General features: G+C 36.9%; 1 protein-coding gene across 25 annotated transcripts in view; it reads right to left on the reverse strand.

Moving 5' to 3' along the window:
• The window catches only part of magi2b (membrane associated guanylate kinase, WW and PDZ domain containing 2b), a 251,798-nt gene that overhangs the window by 99,187 nt on the left and 138,075 nt on the right, over window positions 1-14,536 (reverse strand). The gene's annotated exons all lie outside the window — the stretch shown is intronic.

Here is a 14,536-nt window from a genome sequence, read left to right on the forward strand (position 1 = left end):
AACTGTTGATTTTTTTTTTTTAATTTAAGGTATTTTTTTGTTGAACCTACACTTGGAAACTACCCCACGGGGGTGCACGTTTACCTTATTTTTCACCAAGCTGCATACAAAGCTGTGAAAATAACTGTGATTTTACTAAGTGATATTGCGGATAGTACTCTATGAAGCACATTCTTTAAATGAAAGGAATATAACATACTTGAACTGTATATTTACATATATATTTATGAACTTTCTGTATAAACATGCATTTACATAACAGCTAATGGCAATTTTACAGGATTTGTAGCGAGTTTTAAAAATCACAATAATCATTCATGGTTTTAAGAATGAAAATCTGAAACTGTAATACTGACTGTCAGAAAATGTATAGTGGTTTGGTTTATCTGAAAAAAAAGCTTACCGTGACAAAAATATAGTCTATAATCAGAAGTTTATCAATATATTTTTTATTTTGAATATGTAAAACTGCTTTAATGTGAAGTGCTTTAATATTAATATTGAAAACTTACGTTTAAAATACAATACATGTTTATTAAATTATTAACTGTTATTGTTATTTTTTAAGTATGATAACACATTCACATATGTGTGTATACATGTGCAATGTACATACTTTTATACGGTTAAATGTTCCACAATGTAATTCAAAAGCATAAATAAATGGGGAACATTTTTAAATAAAAACATGAATCACAATATATGAAAAATGGCTAATTTACATTTTTTGTATACTACACATTATTACAGTCATCAAATATGTACATATACATATATGTATGCATATATTTGCAATGCATATATAAATACGCGTTATTGAAAAATAACAATACTTGATGTTTGAATAATCTTGTGCTAAACTTTATATTGTATACACAAATGTAAGTGTGCGTGTGTGTATGTATGTATGCATATATATATATATATATATATATATATATATATATATATATATATATATATATATATATATATATATATATAAATAAAAAAAAAATTTTCTACTGGAGAAAGACTTATTGTTTTATTTCGGCTAGGATGAAAGCAGTTTTTAAGATTTTAAACACCATTTTAAGGTCAATGTTATTAGACCCTTTGTGCTATATATATATTTTCAATAGTCTACAGAACAAACTATCGTTATACAATAACTTGCCTAATTACCCTAACCTGCCTAGTTGACCTAATTAACCTAGTTAAGCCTCAAAATATCACTTAAATCTGAATGCTAGTATCTAGTAAAAAAAAAATCTAGAAAATTATCTAGTCAAAAATGATGTGCTTTACTTCATTAGATTTATTAATTAATGTCAAATCAGTTATTTGTATGATCATATCTTAGTGTGCAGAACACTCTTTGATTTCAATAATAATCTGCTCATAATATTAATTGATTTTAAAAAGTATCATCCTTCTATTTAAAATGCTTGGCATTAGCACTGTTTATGAAAAAATAACAAAGTTGACCCTTGCTTTCCTTCATATTGCATGATTTAATCAGCCTTCGAGTGAATAATTTTCATAATCCAATATTTAGAAATAATTACAAAAACACTGAAAGGAGAATATGCAACCTTAAGGAGCAAAAAATAAATAAATAAATAAAAATAAGCCATTTAATGCATGGCACGTCATGAAAACATTCCTCACAGTTTTCATTATAGCAGAGCCCAGTCCAGTAAATCAATAACCCCAGGGATGCCTGCGGTGTATGATAATACTTGCAGGCAAATCAGTCTAGACGTCTTCTAAAAACACACATTCCCGGCACACGCCAGAATTTCAATTCGGCACCCCGAAACAATCCAGCCGGCCGCTCAAGCTGGCAGTCGGTGTGTAAAACAAAGCTTAATTAGGACACACAGCGGTAAGTGAAGGGAGATCTGGCAGCCCGAAGGTTAGTGCCAACATACTTTCATGCCATTCAATCCGCCTGAGATTCACAAAACAAATGAAAACGCTGACAAAATGACAACAAAGGGTCGTCATCAAATGCAGAACTCGAGATGCTGTTTCCTGTTGCTTTTGTTTTGAAGCCAAATTTGATATTATTGAAACATCAGGAAGAAATGAGACACGGGTGCAAACTCGCACAGTAATTATCAAAAACATCACCGGTTAAATGTGCCGGCATTCCTCACAAACACGTTAAAATACGCAGATACATCGTGAATTTATTGTGGGAGACTGGAGCGCAGTAAACATGCAAATCAAGCTCACATAAACAAAAGGCCAACATAACTCATATCTTTTCAGACAGCCCTTCTACAGTAATTAACTTCACAGATGGTGTTTTTTTCCAAGTCACTCAATCAGAGCCGGGTTATGGAAACACACTCTAATTTCCTCTATTATTTCTTGCTATGGACATTATTTGTACACTTTTTTTCATGTGTGTGATATGATTTTCAGATCTCTGCTTTAACTAGGTGTAGTTTTCTTTGCTTTCTTTAAATTTTACAGCAAGATGACAATGTCATTTATACTTAATAAACATTATATCATTATAATAGTCATAGTACAGCCTATCAAACACACAGAACTACCAGTGTTTCTCAACCACGTTCTCGGAGGATCATCAGCTCTGCACATTTTCCATGTCTCTCTAACCAAACACACCTGATTCAGATCATCAGGCTCATTAGAAGAGACTGAAAGGCCTGTATAGGGTGTGACAGACTAAGGAGACATCCAAAACATGCAGCGCTGGAGGTCCTCAAGGAACGTGGTTGAGAAACACTGAACTAAACAATGCCCTGGCAACAAACCTGTCCTATAAAACACACAGAATATTATACCGTTCACCTGAAATGCCCTTACAACCATTATAGATCAGCCTAGCAACTACTCAGAACACGCAAGCAATCAAGAAACAATGCCCTACCTCGCAGAATAGAACACACACAACGTAGAATAGATTAACCATACAGAATACACTAGAAAAGTCTTGTAACACCTTAGCAACTAAATAACATTCGATAACAACTTAGTAACCACCAAAAAATTATTTAGCAGCTTGCTAGAAACTACTTTGAACACCTACAGCATCCTGTAGTAGCACTGTTCTTTAAAACCACTCTGAACACCTACAGTAGCAACAACTTACACCACAGAAACCGCTAAGCAATAGACTGATTTTACGCGGCCGCCATTTTTTAAAGCGAAATCGAGGCTACGATTTGAAGAAACCCGGAAGTATCGTTGGGAGTTACATAGAAACGTTGTGCACTTGGCTGTATCAGCGAAGATAAAGTGACACAAATTTATCATGTTACCGCCTTCCGAGTGACCCGAAGGTCCGTTCTGAATGAATGGTGAAAATAAAAAGAGATATCAGAGCTCATTTTCAGCTAAGTTAAGGGAAATGGCACTACTTAGCTAATGTTTTCTTTCCCAAACACACATTTTAGATGCCATTTATCAAGCTTGAGTTAATAAACTGATTTCTTTTACTATATTAGACTTGTCATGATACTGACTTAAAAGAAAAAACGTGATTTGCCATTGTGTTCACGTGCTCGACAGAAATGCTTGTGATTGGCTGAGAAGGTCATCAGTTCACCCTCTGCTATCCGGTCTCCATGTATCTGTGTTTGCACTGGGTAAAGAGCGGTAAACTGAGTGCAAACACAGATACATGGAGACTGGAGCGCGAAGCAGCTGTGAAGATCAGTCGAGTCCTCTGCGCTCAGCGGCGCTTCAATGTTAGTGGGAAATAGACGGTTTTAAAACTTCTCTACATTTGACAACACTATTAAAGACAATACAAAGGTGTGTTGCTGAGGGCTGCAGTGTTTTATCACTCACCGAGTTACATAGGCTGAAGCAGGAAAGCATTCCCACTGTGTTTAACTGGTGCCATGAACTGAAGCCTAGCAGGACACTTAAGCGTATTACTCTTACAGATGTTGTCTGATCCTAAATTGCTTTTAATTGTTTAAATTAAACTTACTGAATGATATTAAAGTGATGGTTATACCATTTCTGCATTTTGAAATCATGGCAACAGCTCGAGGTTTATAGTCCACAGCACGTTACCGCAATATTTACAGAGCTGGTCCAATACTTCCAGGTTTCTTCCCACCGCAACCTCGATTTGGTTCTTTAAAATGGTGGCCTAGTGAAATAAGCCTATGAGTTAGCATTCAGTCACCAATGTGACTAACCCAAACACCAAAGTGACCAGCAAAAAAAAATCTTACTCCGAATACACTAAAAACAACTAAAAAGTGCTTTAAGAGCTGCCTAGAAGCCATCCAGAACTCCTTATTAATTAAAAAACTATGCCCTAGCAATAGTTCAAAATTCCCTACAAACCTCACTTTAACCACTGAGTAACTTCATAGCAAATTCCTAAAAATGTTCAAGAAACCTTGTAGAATAGAACACACAGCAACATAGAATACATCAACCATTCAGAATACACAAGGAAATTAAAACCATAAAACCATAAAACCTTAGCCACCACTAAACAACATTCAATAACTATTTAGCAACCACCAAAAATGATTTAGAATATTCAAAGAAACTACTTTGAACACCTACAGCATCATGTAGTAGTTTTGCTCTTTATAACCAATCTAAACACCTAGCAACAACTTATGCCCCATTCACATGGGGTGATAGCATCAACACTTCCCATTTACTTTGAATGGGTTGCCAAACTGCATTGTGGATCCATCAGCAGTGCTTCAGTGGCGTTGCTGGCTTTCTCAACTTTTCAAGCACTGATGGAAGCACCAGGCAATCAGATCCCTGTATGCAAATACACAAGCTGAGACAGTATTCGATTGCTGACTAATTTCATTGGCTGACACTGCTATGACAATCGCATCAGCCCCAACTTTAGACATGCCCTCTGTCAAGCATTCACGCTGAAGCCCCATGTGAATGCACCGTTACACCTCAGAAACCGCTAAGCAATGCTTTTACGTTAAGTCTCTCAAGCAACTACTCCAAACACCAAAGCGACCAGCAAATAAATCCTACTCCAAGTTCTCTAAAAACAACTAAACAGTGCTTTAGGAGCTGCCTAGAAACCATTCAGAACACCCAAGTAATGAAAAAATAAGGCCATAACAACAGTGCAGAACTCCCTAGAAACCTCACCTCAACCACTGAGTAACTTCATAGCAAATTCCTAAAAATGTTCAAGAAACCTCGTAGAATAGAAAACTCAGCAACAAAGAATAGATTAACCATTCAGAATACACTAGAAAATTCTCATAACACCTTAGCAACCACTAAACAACATTCAATAACTATTTAGCAACCACCAAACATGATTTAGAATATTTCTAGAAATACTTTGAACACCTACTGCATCCTGTAGTAGCATTGCTCTTTATAACCACTCTGAACACCTAGAAACAACTTATACATTGAAAAACCACTAAGCAATGGGTTAGCATTCAGTTGCCTATGCAATTACTTCAAACACAGAATCGACTATCAAATATACGCCACTCTGAATACTCTTATTACAACAAAACAGTGCTTTAGGAGCTGCCTAGTAACCATTCAGAACACTCAAGCACTCTGAGAATCTAGCAACCACAAATAAGCACTCGTCATCTATAGTAATCATTCTAAACACCTAGCAACCTCCTAGCAATGTCATCCTCCTACAACAACCTGTCAAATGCAGAGAACACTGAAACGGTCACCTAAAATGCCCTTAGAAATGTTCATGATACCATAGAAACTGTTAATCAAACTAAAATGCTGAATAACTTAGAACACCCTATCCACCTCCAAACTATTCTCTATTTAACAGCTCAGACCACCCATCGCAACTACCAAACAATATGCTAATTAACCGATCAGAACACAACAGAACCCACCAAACAACAGCCTGATAAATCACTTACCAAACCCTAATAAAGCAGTTAGAGACACAGGGTCTTAATTAACAACCCCAAACACCCTAGCAACCACTAAACAATATCCTACTTAATCGCTCAGAACTCCCAAGCAACCTCCAAACAATGGCTTAATTAACCCTCAGAACACCCAATAAACAATGCCCTGGCAACCTCATTGAACATCCCATTAAACATCCAGAACATTGTAGCAGACACCTAAAATGCTCTTACAACTTTTCTGTATACACCCCAACATATACTATACCCTAGTAACCATTTCTGAATAAATATCAAGCGGAATAATTCCCAAGCACATGCTTGAGTTAAAACCACATATAACACTGTTATAACAACTATAAATGCCATTACAGCCAAAACAGTAAAGCAACCTCATAATGCCATGGATACTACTCAAAATAGCCTAGCAACCACACAACCACAAAAAAATCCCCTAGCAATTCCTCACAAAACCCTAGCAAACAAACACAAAAAAATGCCCTGAAAACTACTCAAAACATACAAGCAACCCTCAAACGCCTTGACATCCGCTCAGAACATTCTAGCAACATTACAACACCCTGGTAACACCTCAAAACAAACAAAACAGCCACCCAAATAACCCTAAAACCCACCACATTTCACTAACAACAGAACACTAGTGACTGCAGTGACCCTAATAACATCACAGAACACTCTAAAAACCTCATAACATCTTATGAACTATTCAAAATTCCCTACAAAGAAACACAACCACCAAACAATGCCCTGGTAACCATTCACAACATTCTAGCACTCACACAATGCCCTAGTTAATATCCAGTGCTCCCTTGCAATCCCACAATCTCTCTGAACACTTCAGTATCCACCACACTTTTCCATAGTATCCGCCTCCGGTAACAGCAAATTGGCCTGGCAAACACTTAGAATACCCTAGCAACCTCACAATGCCCTGGCAATCACTCAGAACACCCTAGCATCCACCACACTTTTCCCACAGTAACCACTCAGAACAACCTGCACATTAGTTTGGCAACCCCTCAAAATACCCTAGCAAACACACAATGCATTGAAAACCTCTCTGAACAACCTAGCAACCACCACACATCTTCATAGCAACAACTACAAATATTCTAGTAATAGCACATTAGCCTGGAAACTGCTTAAAATAACCTAGCAACCTCACAAGGGCCTGGCAACCACTCAGAAGATCTTTGCGACTACTCAAAAAAATAAAAAATAAAAAAGCTAACACTTACAACACTTCACAGTAACCACTCAGAACACCCTAGCAACCACTCAGAAAACCTGAACAATCACACATTGTCCTGGCAACTACACAGAACACCCTAGCATCTACCACACTTTCCCACAGTAGCCAGTCAGAATTTCCTAGCAACCGCGCATTAGCCTGGCAACCACTTGCTACATAATACCCTAGCAACCACACAATGTCTTAGTAACCTCTCTAAACAGCATGGCACCCACAATACATTGCCACAATAGCCACTCAGAACACATAGCAAACACACATTAGCCTGACAACCACTCAAAATACCCTAGCAACCACACAATGTATTAGAAACCTCTCTGAACACTCAAGCAATCACCACACATTTCCATAGCAACCACTCAAAACACCCTGGCAACCACTCACAAAACCCTAATGCTGTGTTCACACCAGACGTGGAACGCACGGATAAATCGTGCGATTCGCGCGTAAATAGCCACCTGAACATTCGAGTTTACTCGCTTCATTCACACGTCAAACCCCGCTTCATTTGCATGTCAAATTCACTTCAGAACAGACGCGGATTCGCGTGATGGGCAGGGCTTCTGTCTGCCCGAAGACTCTAGCTTCATAGCTAAATGGCTAACATAGATTTTATGAAGAAAATAACAGTAGCCCCTTTCACACATACAGACCTTTCCGGAAAATGATCAGCTCCTTTTTGAAAATAACGGTAAATTCGTTCTGGCTATTTTCCGGAAAGAGAAGTTGTAACATTACTGGCAATTTGCCGGAATGCTGCGCTGTGTGAATGCAGAAGGAAGATTGCCGTAATAAGCGCGTGCACGTCTAGAACGTGCTGACGTGAGACGTCTGCTTTAGCCAGTCACAACAGTCAGACGCATTTACGTCCGTGCGGTTTGTGAGAATAAAAGCCTTTGAATATTTTTCCAGACACATTTAGCTGCTAGAAGTTAGTCAGATCACATTTATATGTTCTTCTTAATGCCAACTGTGTAAATAATCATCGATGAGATGCTTATGATAAGCCGTTGCTTGTTTACCTTCAAGCTTTGCGTGTGCTTGTGAAACAGCCTGTGAGCGCCTGCACACGCATATATTATGAACATCTCGACATGCGAAAGTGATCCTGCGAAAGTTGTTCACAATATTGATCATCCACAGAGTTTGTAATTTATTAAAATGTTCACAAATACAAGCGCAGCCGTTTAAAGCTCATTTGTGGTGAATGATGTCAGAATTTACCGGTATTTTGAAATGGATGTGTGAATGCTCTTTTCGTAACGTCCTCGCCTGTGTGAACAGCGCTTTTTTGAATTATACCGGTAAAGTCGTTCCAGAAATTTTTTCAGATATTTACCGGTATCACTGTGTGAAAGGGGCTAGTGTTTATGTGCCTTATAAAGACTGAAAAACAGCGTCGATACGTTTAGGGTCGTGTCTGAGTCCACTTACATCCTTTCAGAGCTGCATCCAGCTCTGTGAGCTCATTAACTCCTCCAGAAACTTAACCTGGATGACGGAGGCTTTCAGCGGTGCTTCTGACTGAGCCAAGCTGAGTTTGATGAACTGAACACCAACAACAGGTTCTACGTTACAATCACGCCCCCACAAGAGCAAGCTTCTGATTGGTTAACGCGGCGCGAATGTACAATGTTCAGAAGTTCAGATTTTCGAATTCGAGAGATTCGCGCGAAACGCTCATTAAGCGCATCCAACGCGCAAAACGCTCATTTTGCCATTCGCGCAATTTGCGTCATTCGCGCCGCGCCACTCACGCGTATCGTGGCGCAGGATGTTTATTCGCACGTTTGCATTGACTTAACATGTAAATCACTCGCGCTTGACGCGCGTTCTGCGTCTGGTGTGAACGCAGCATTACAACCACATATTGTCAACAAACCAATCAGACCAATCTAGCAACCACACAATGGCCTGGCAATCACTCAGAACACCCTAGCAACGACCACACTTTTGTCTAGCAACATATCTGAACACCCTAACAACCACACAATGCCCTAGAAACCTATCAAAACAAAGTAAATTTATGTTAAACTGTCCTATTTGTTATCACAATAAATTATCACTTATTTATTTATTTTGTGACGGGACCTGTGAAAACATGCAAACAAGCAAAGGAGCATAAAATCAGTGCATTCTCTAACCCAAATATATACAACAGACGTGCACTCGAAGCTACTTTTCATACATACTGTGTCGAAAACAACTGCTAATAAAGCCATGCTGTGTTCGGAGAGTCATTAGTTGAGTGAATGGAACAGATCGCTGGGCTGGAGGAGGCAGGAGCAGGTGTGACCACCAACAAGCTCCTCGCACCTCACTAGGAGGGTTATAGCAATCAATTCCCTCCTACACACACAGACTGACATCCACTAATGCTTGACCCTTCTCCTTTCAGTCACCAGCATGCTCTTATTTTGGCTTTACATTAAGCAGAATCCTTTCCCAAGAGGATTCAGGACCAGCTTCTTACAAGTGTCATAAACACGTCTTTAGGTGAGTGAGAGAGATGAGTAACACAGCAGATGGTGACACTTTTCTTAATAGAAAAAAAAGTGAGAAGTGTGACATAATACTGGGCGGATTTACTGTAGTTTTCTTTTAATATAATAAAACTATGCATGCGACTCAGGGTTTTAGGAATAATGCTGTATAGTTAATAAAATGTATTTATTTTGGGGATCTAAATTGGAGTGACTTTAAAAGTCAATGTAAAATATATAACGTCACCTACTGCATTAAGAAACATTTCTGGAGTAGAAGAAAATGTAAAACAAAAATGTGTTGAATATTATTTTTAATTTAATGAATATTGACAACATGATCTGAATATTATTAATATTTCACATTTAGAAAACTCTTTAGTAAGTTTACAATTTATTCATTTTCCTTATTATATATACACACTACCTGGCAAAAGAATTTTCCAGTCGATTCCAGTTGTACGAGCAACAAATAATAATTTGACTTCTAGTTGATCGTTTGGAAAAGTGGCAGAAGGTAGATTTTTTCAATGAATCATCTGTTGAACTGCCCAATCATCACAAATACTGCAGAAGACCTATTGGAACCAGCATGGACCAAAGTTTCTCTCAGAAATCAGTCAAGTTTGGAAAAAATCATGGTTTGGGGTTACATTCACTATGGGGGTGTGTAAGAGATCTGCAGAGTGGATGGCAACATCAACAGCCTGAGGTATCAAGACATTTGTGCTGCCCATTACATTACAAACCACAGGAGAGGGCGACACAGGTGAAGGTGCTCCAGGATTGGCCAGCCCAGTCACCAGACATGAACATTATTGAGCATATCTGGGGTAAGATGAAGGAGGTGGCACTGAAGATGAATCTAAATAATCTTGAACTCTGGGAGTCCTGCAAAAACGCTTTCTTTGCCATTGCAGAAGACTTTATTATTTGAGTCATTGCAGAGATGTATGGATGCAGTCCTCCAAGCTCATGAGAGTCATACACGCAGTGCGTGCAATTTGTAAATTGCGAGGTCCCAGAACAGATCAGGCTAACGGATCCGGCCTGTTACCTGAGGATGTGTAGGTGTCACATACGAAAGGGGAAGAGGGTAGAGTATGGTGGTCGCAGACAAAAGTGAAGTGCGGAAGGGGTAAGGCGGGGCGTTGGATGGCAGAGAGGAAGGTGAAGAGGGTTGAGGAGTCGCAAAAGAAAGTGAAAGTGAACAGTGGGCGGGGGAGGAGGGCGGTTGAGGAGGGGGATCTGTAAAATGAGGTGCAGGATCCAGATCCGGCATGTTCCGGCACAAATTAAGCCCTGCATACCCAATAGCAATTCCTTTTCCATTGCACCATGACTGTATATTCTAGTGACAAGTGACAAGACTTTTGTCTCGGCAAAGTCAGAGATTACAGTTTTTATTAAATAATTAAAAATCAAGGCATGATCATATTTTATTTAGATAAAAAAGCATAATCTAGAGGCCTTTACCTTTCATATAAGCCACTTCTCATATCAAATTATCAAGTAGAAGTCAGATTATTATTTGTTGCTCCTAAAACTTGGATGGGAGACAACACTTTTGTCAGTGTATTATTTACATGTATTATTTATCTATTCAGATTATTCATGTTACAATTGGTTTATTAATTGCAATAACTAATTATAAACAAATGAGCAATATATCAAATGTTCAGTACTGCACAGATAACTTTTATACAAATAACTAATAACATACCACATTCAGAAAAAAAAGAATAATACACAATACCTAGTAATAAAAACTTTTACAAAATCCAATTTTACAAATTCTAATTCTAATATAAATTATATATTTCCCATATAAATGTACATTTACAGATATACAGTAATCAAGAGTAATATAACTGTTTTAAATAAGGATTAATAGATAATTACCAGAATTATTAAAACAATAAAACATAAAAATTATGGTTTGAAATGTGAAAAAAATCAAACATTTGAAATTTTACTTTATAAATAATAAATTAATTTACAAAATAAAAATGCTCAATTGTTTTAAAAGATGCCTGAAGAGATTATTGATGCACCACATTCAGTACTCAGAATATAAAAAATATTATACATATTGTCCGCGTGCATGACATTTATAGACTATTCCTGCTTTTAACATCTATAACCCAGACCACCTTAAATATCTGTTTTCAAGCCTCCTTAAATCAATGGTCGTCCATCGGCAGTTGCCATGGCAACTATGGGAGAAGTCTCTTGTTCAGGCTCTTTCATTCACCGAGTGTATATTTGAGTGCATTGAGTGCACAAGTGTAAATATGAGCAGCGTGTGTGTGTGTAGGGTGCATATTTAAGGCAAGACACTGCAGGTGAATAGAGCAAGACTAATATTTATCATCATACTTACCCATCTGTTTGATTACATTAAGAATTGTTTTTTACAATAGAAATTTTCTAAAATGTTTATATAAGGTCGTCATGTATTTACCATGCACTCATTTGAATATATTTATGCACAAAAATCTGACAAGTTCAGGATTTTTGTTTCATTTTTGAGTGGAAAATGGATTTTGGGAATCTTTTTTATCACTCCATAATTCGAAAATTACTGTGAAGAGCCAGAAAAAGAATAAAATGTTGCAAATAATGGAGGGAATTAGGTATGAACATTTGCCTCAGTAAAAAAACAGAATACAGATATTAATAATACTGTTTGGTGTGTAAATGTTGATAAAATGTGGACTCATTTTGAGAATGCAGTGTGTAAAAATTTTCATGTCAACTAAACTCTACAGAGACACATTTATAAAGGGTATCAAAAACTATTTAAGTTATATTTTGGCTGTTTTAGACCATAAAAACTATTCATAAAAGGCAAATATTTTGAAATTTTACGGTAAAAAAGCTATGTTTTAGCCTGCAGAATCTCACCTTAAAAGTCCTTTAAAAGTAGTGTCCTCAAAACCAACTAACAGATAATAATCAGCAAGCACCATATAAATTCTGGCACATTTTTGCAAAATAAAACAGGCAAGTGTTGTGTTAAATGTTGTGACTACCAACTAAAACTAGGTTGACATGTACAGTCCATCATTTATCAAGGTTTGATGGGAATTAATGGTGAAACTGTGATCACACGCTAACAGACACCTAAAATTAATTCTGAATCATGTAGATGTCTGAACTTTGAAGATGCACACGTGGATCAGGAGAGCAGCAGATATTATTGAACACAATGTAAATCAATCGTGATGATGCTTATGACCTTACTTTTTTTTTTTTTTTTTTTTTTTGCCAAAAGCTAGATGTATGTTGTAATAGGGAGAGGGTTATTAGTAGTCAAGTCACAGAGAGGCATTAAAAGGCCTGTGGAAAGAGATATTGATTTCTCTGGCCCCATTAAATTGCATTTTAATTCAACAGAGGGTTTCAAAGACGGCAGATTTGGGTACGTAGAACCATCATGCGTGTTTAACAGCGCGGCTAGAAAGAAAACACAGTATTTGAGCATGCTAATGAATGTGTCATGCTAACTGGTGCTCTATTTTTAGAGAGCAGGTAATATTTCAGGCGGGAATGAACAAATGAAAATTGCAGCTTACACAAACTGGACAAATAAATGGATAAATGAATGAACGAATGAATTAATGAATGAATGAATGAATGAATAATTGAATGAATGAATAGTGAGTATTTGGATGGACAGATGAATGAATAAATGGTGAGTGTATGGATGGACAGATGAATGAATGAATGAATGAATGAATGAATGAATGGTGAGTGTATGCATGGACAGGCGAATGGATGAATGAATGAATGAATGAATGAATGAATAAATGAACGAATGAATGGTGAGTGTATGGATGGACAGATGAATGAATGAATGAATGAATGAATGAATGAATGAATGAATGAATGAATGAATGAATGAATGAATGAATGAATGGTGAGTGTATGGATGGACAGGCGAATGAATGAATGAATGAATGAATGAATGAATGAATGAATAAATGAACGAATGAATGGTGAGTGTATGGATGGACAGATGAATGAATGAATGAATGAATGAATGAATGAATGAATGAATGAATGGTGAGTGTATGGATGGATTGGCAAATGGATGAATGAATAAATGATGAGTGTATGGATAGACAGATGAATGAATGAATGAATGAATGAATGAATGAATGAATGATGAGTGTATGGATGGACAGATGAATGAATGAATGAACAGATCCATGCATGCATGAACAGATAAATGGATGGATCGATTGATGAATAAATAAGTGTTTGGTGGGTGGATGAAGGGACAGATGAAAAGGATGGTTAGGTAAATGAATACAGATAATTGAGTAAATTAATGCATTTGGGTGCATTGATGAATGTTTTAATGAATGAATGGTGGGTGGATGGACATGCATAGATGGATGTATGGATGGGTATGTGAACAGAAGTATGGGAATGAATGAATGAATGAATGAATGATTGAATGATTGAATGAATGAATGAATGAATGAATGAATGAATGAATGAATGAATGAATAAATTAATGAAGGGTATGAAGGGTAGACAAATTTATGAATGGATGGATAGAGTCAGGGCAAATGATTATGGGTAGATGATTAGATGATTGTATGGACTGATGACTGAACAAACAAACAAATGATCAAACGTAAGCAAACAAAAGAATGAACGATACGCTTTTAAGAAATGGAAGAATGAAAAACAAGTAAATAAACAAAGATGTCTAAATGAATAGAAAGTTCGACAACAGAACAAGCAAACGATCAAAATCAAGCAAAAATATCAAGAACAGCTATTTATAAGATGACTGAATGAAAAACAAATAAAGAAAAGATGTACTTAGGTATGCATGAATGAATGAATCCCTAATTAATGGACAGACGGATGAATGCATCACTATATGACTGATCAGACAAACA

The sequence above is a fragment of the Danio rerio genome, chromosome 25, assembly GCF_052040795.2.
Source record: "Danio rerio strain M-AB ecotype USA chromosome 25, GRCz13ab, whole genome shotgun sequence".
In the NCBI taxonomy this organism is placed as follows: Eukaryota; Metazoa; Chordata; class Actinopteri; order Cypriniformes; family Danionidae; genus Danio; species Danio rerio.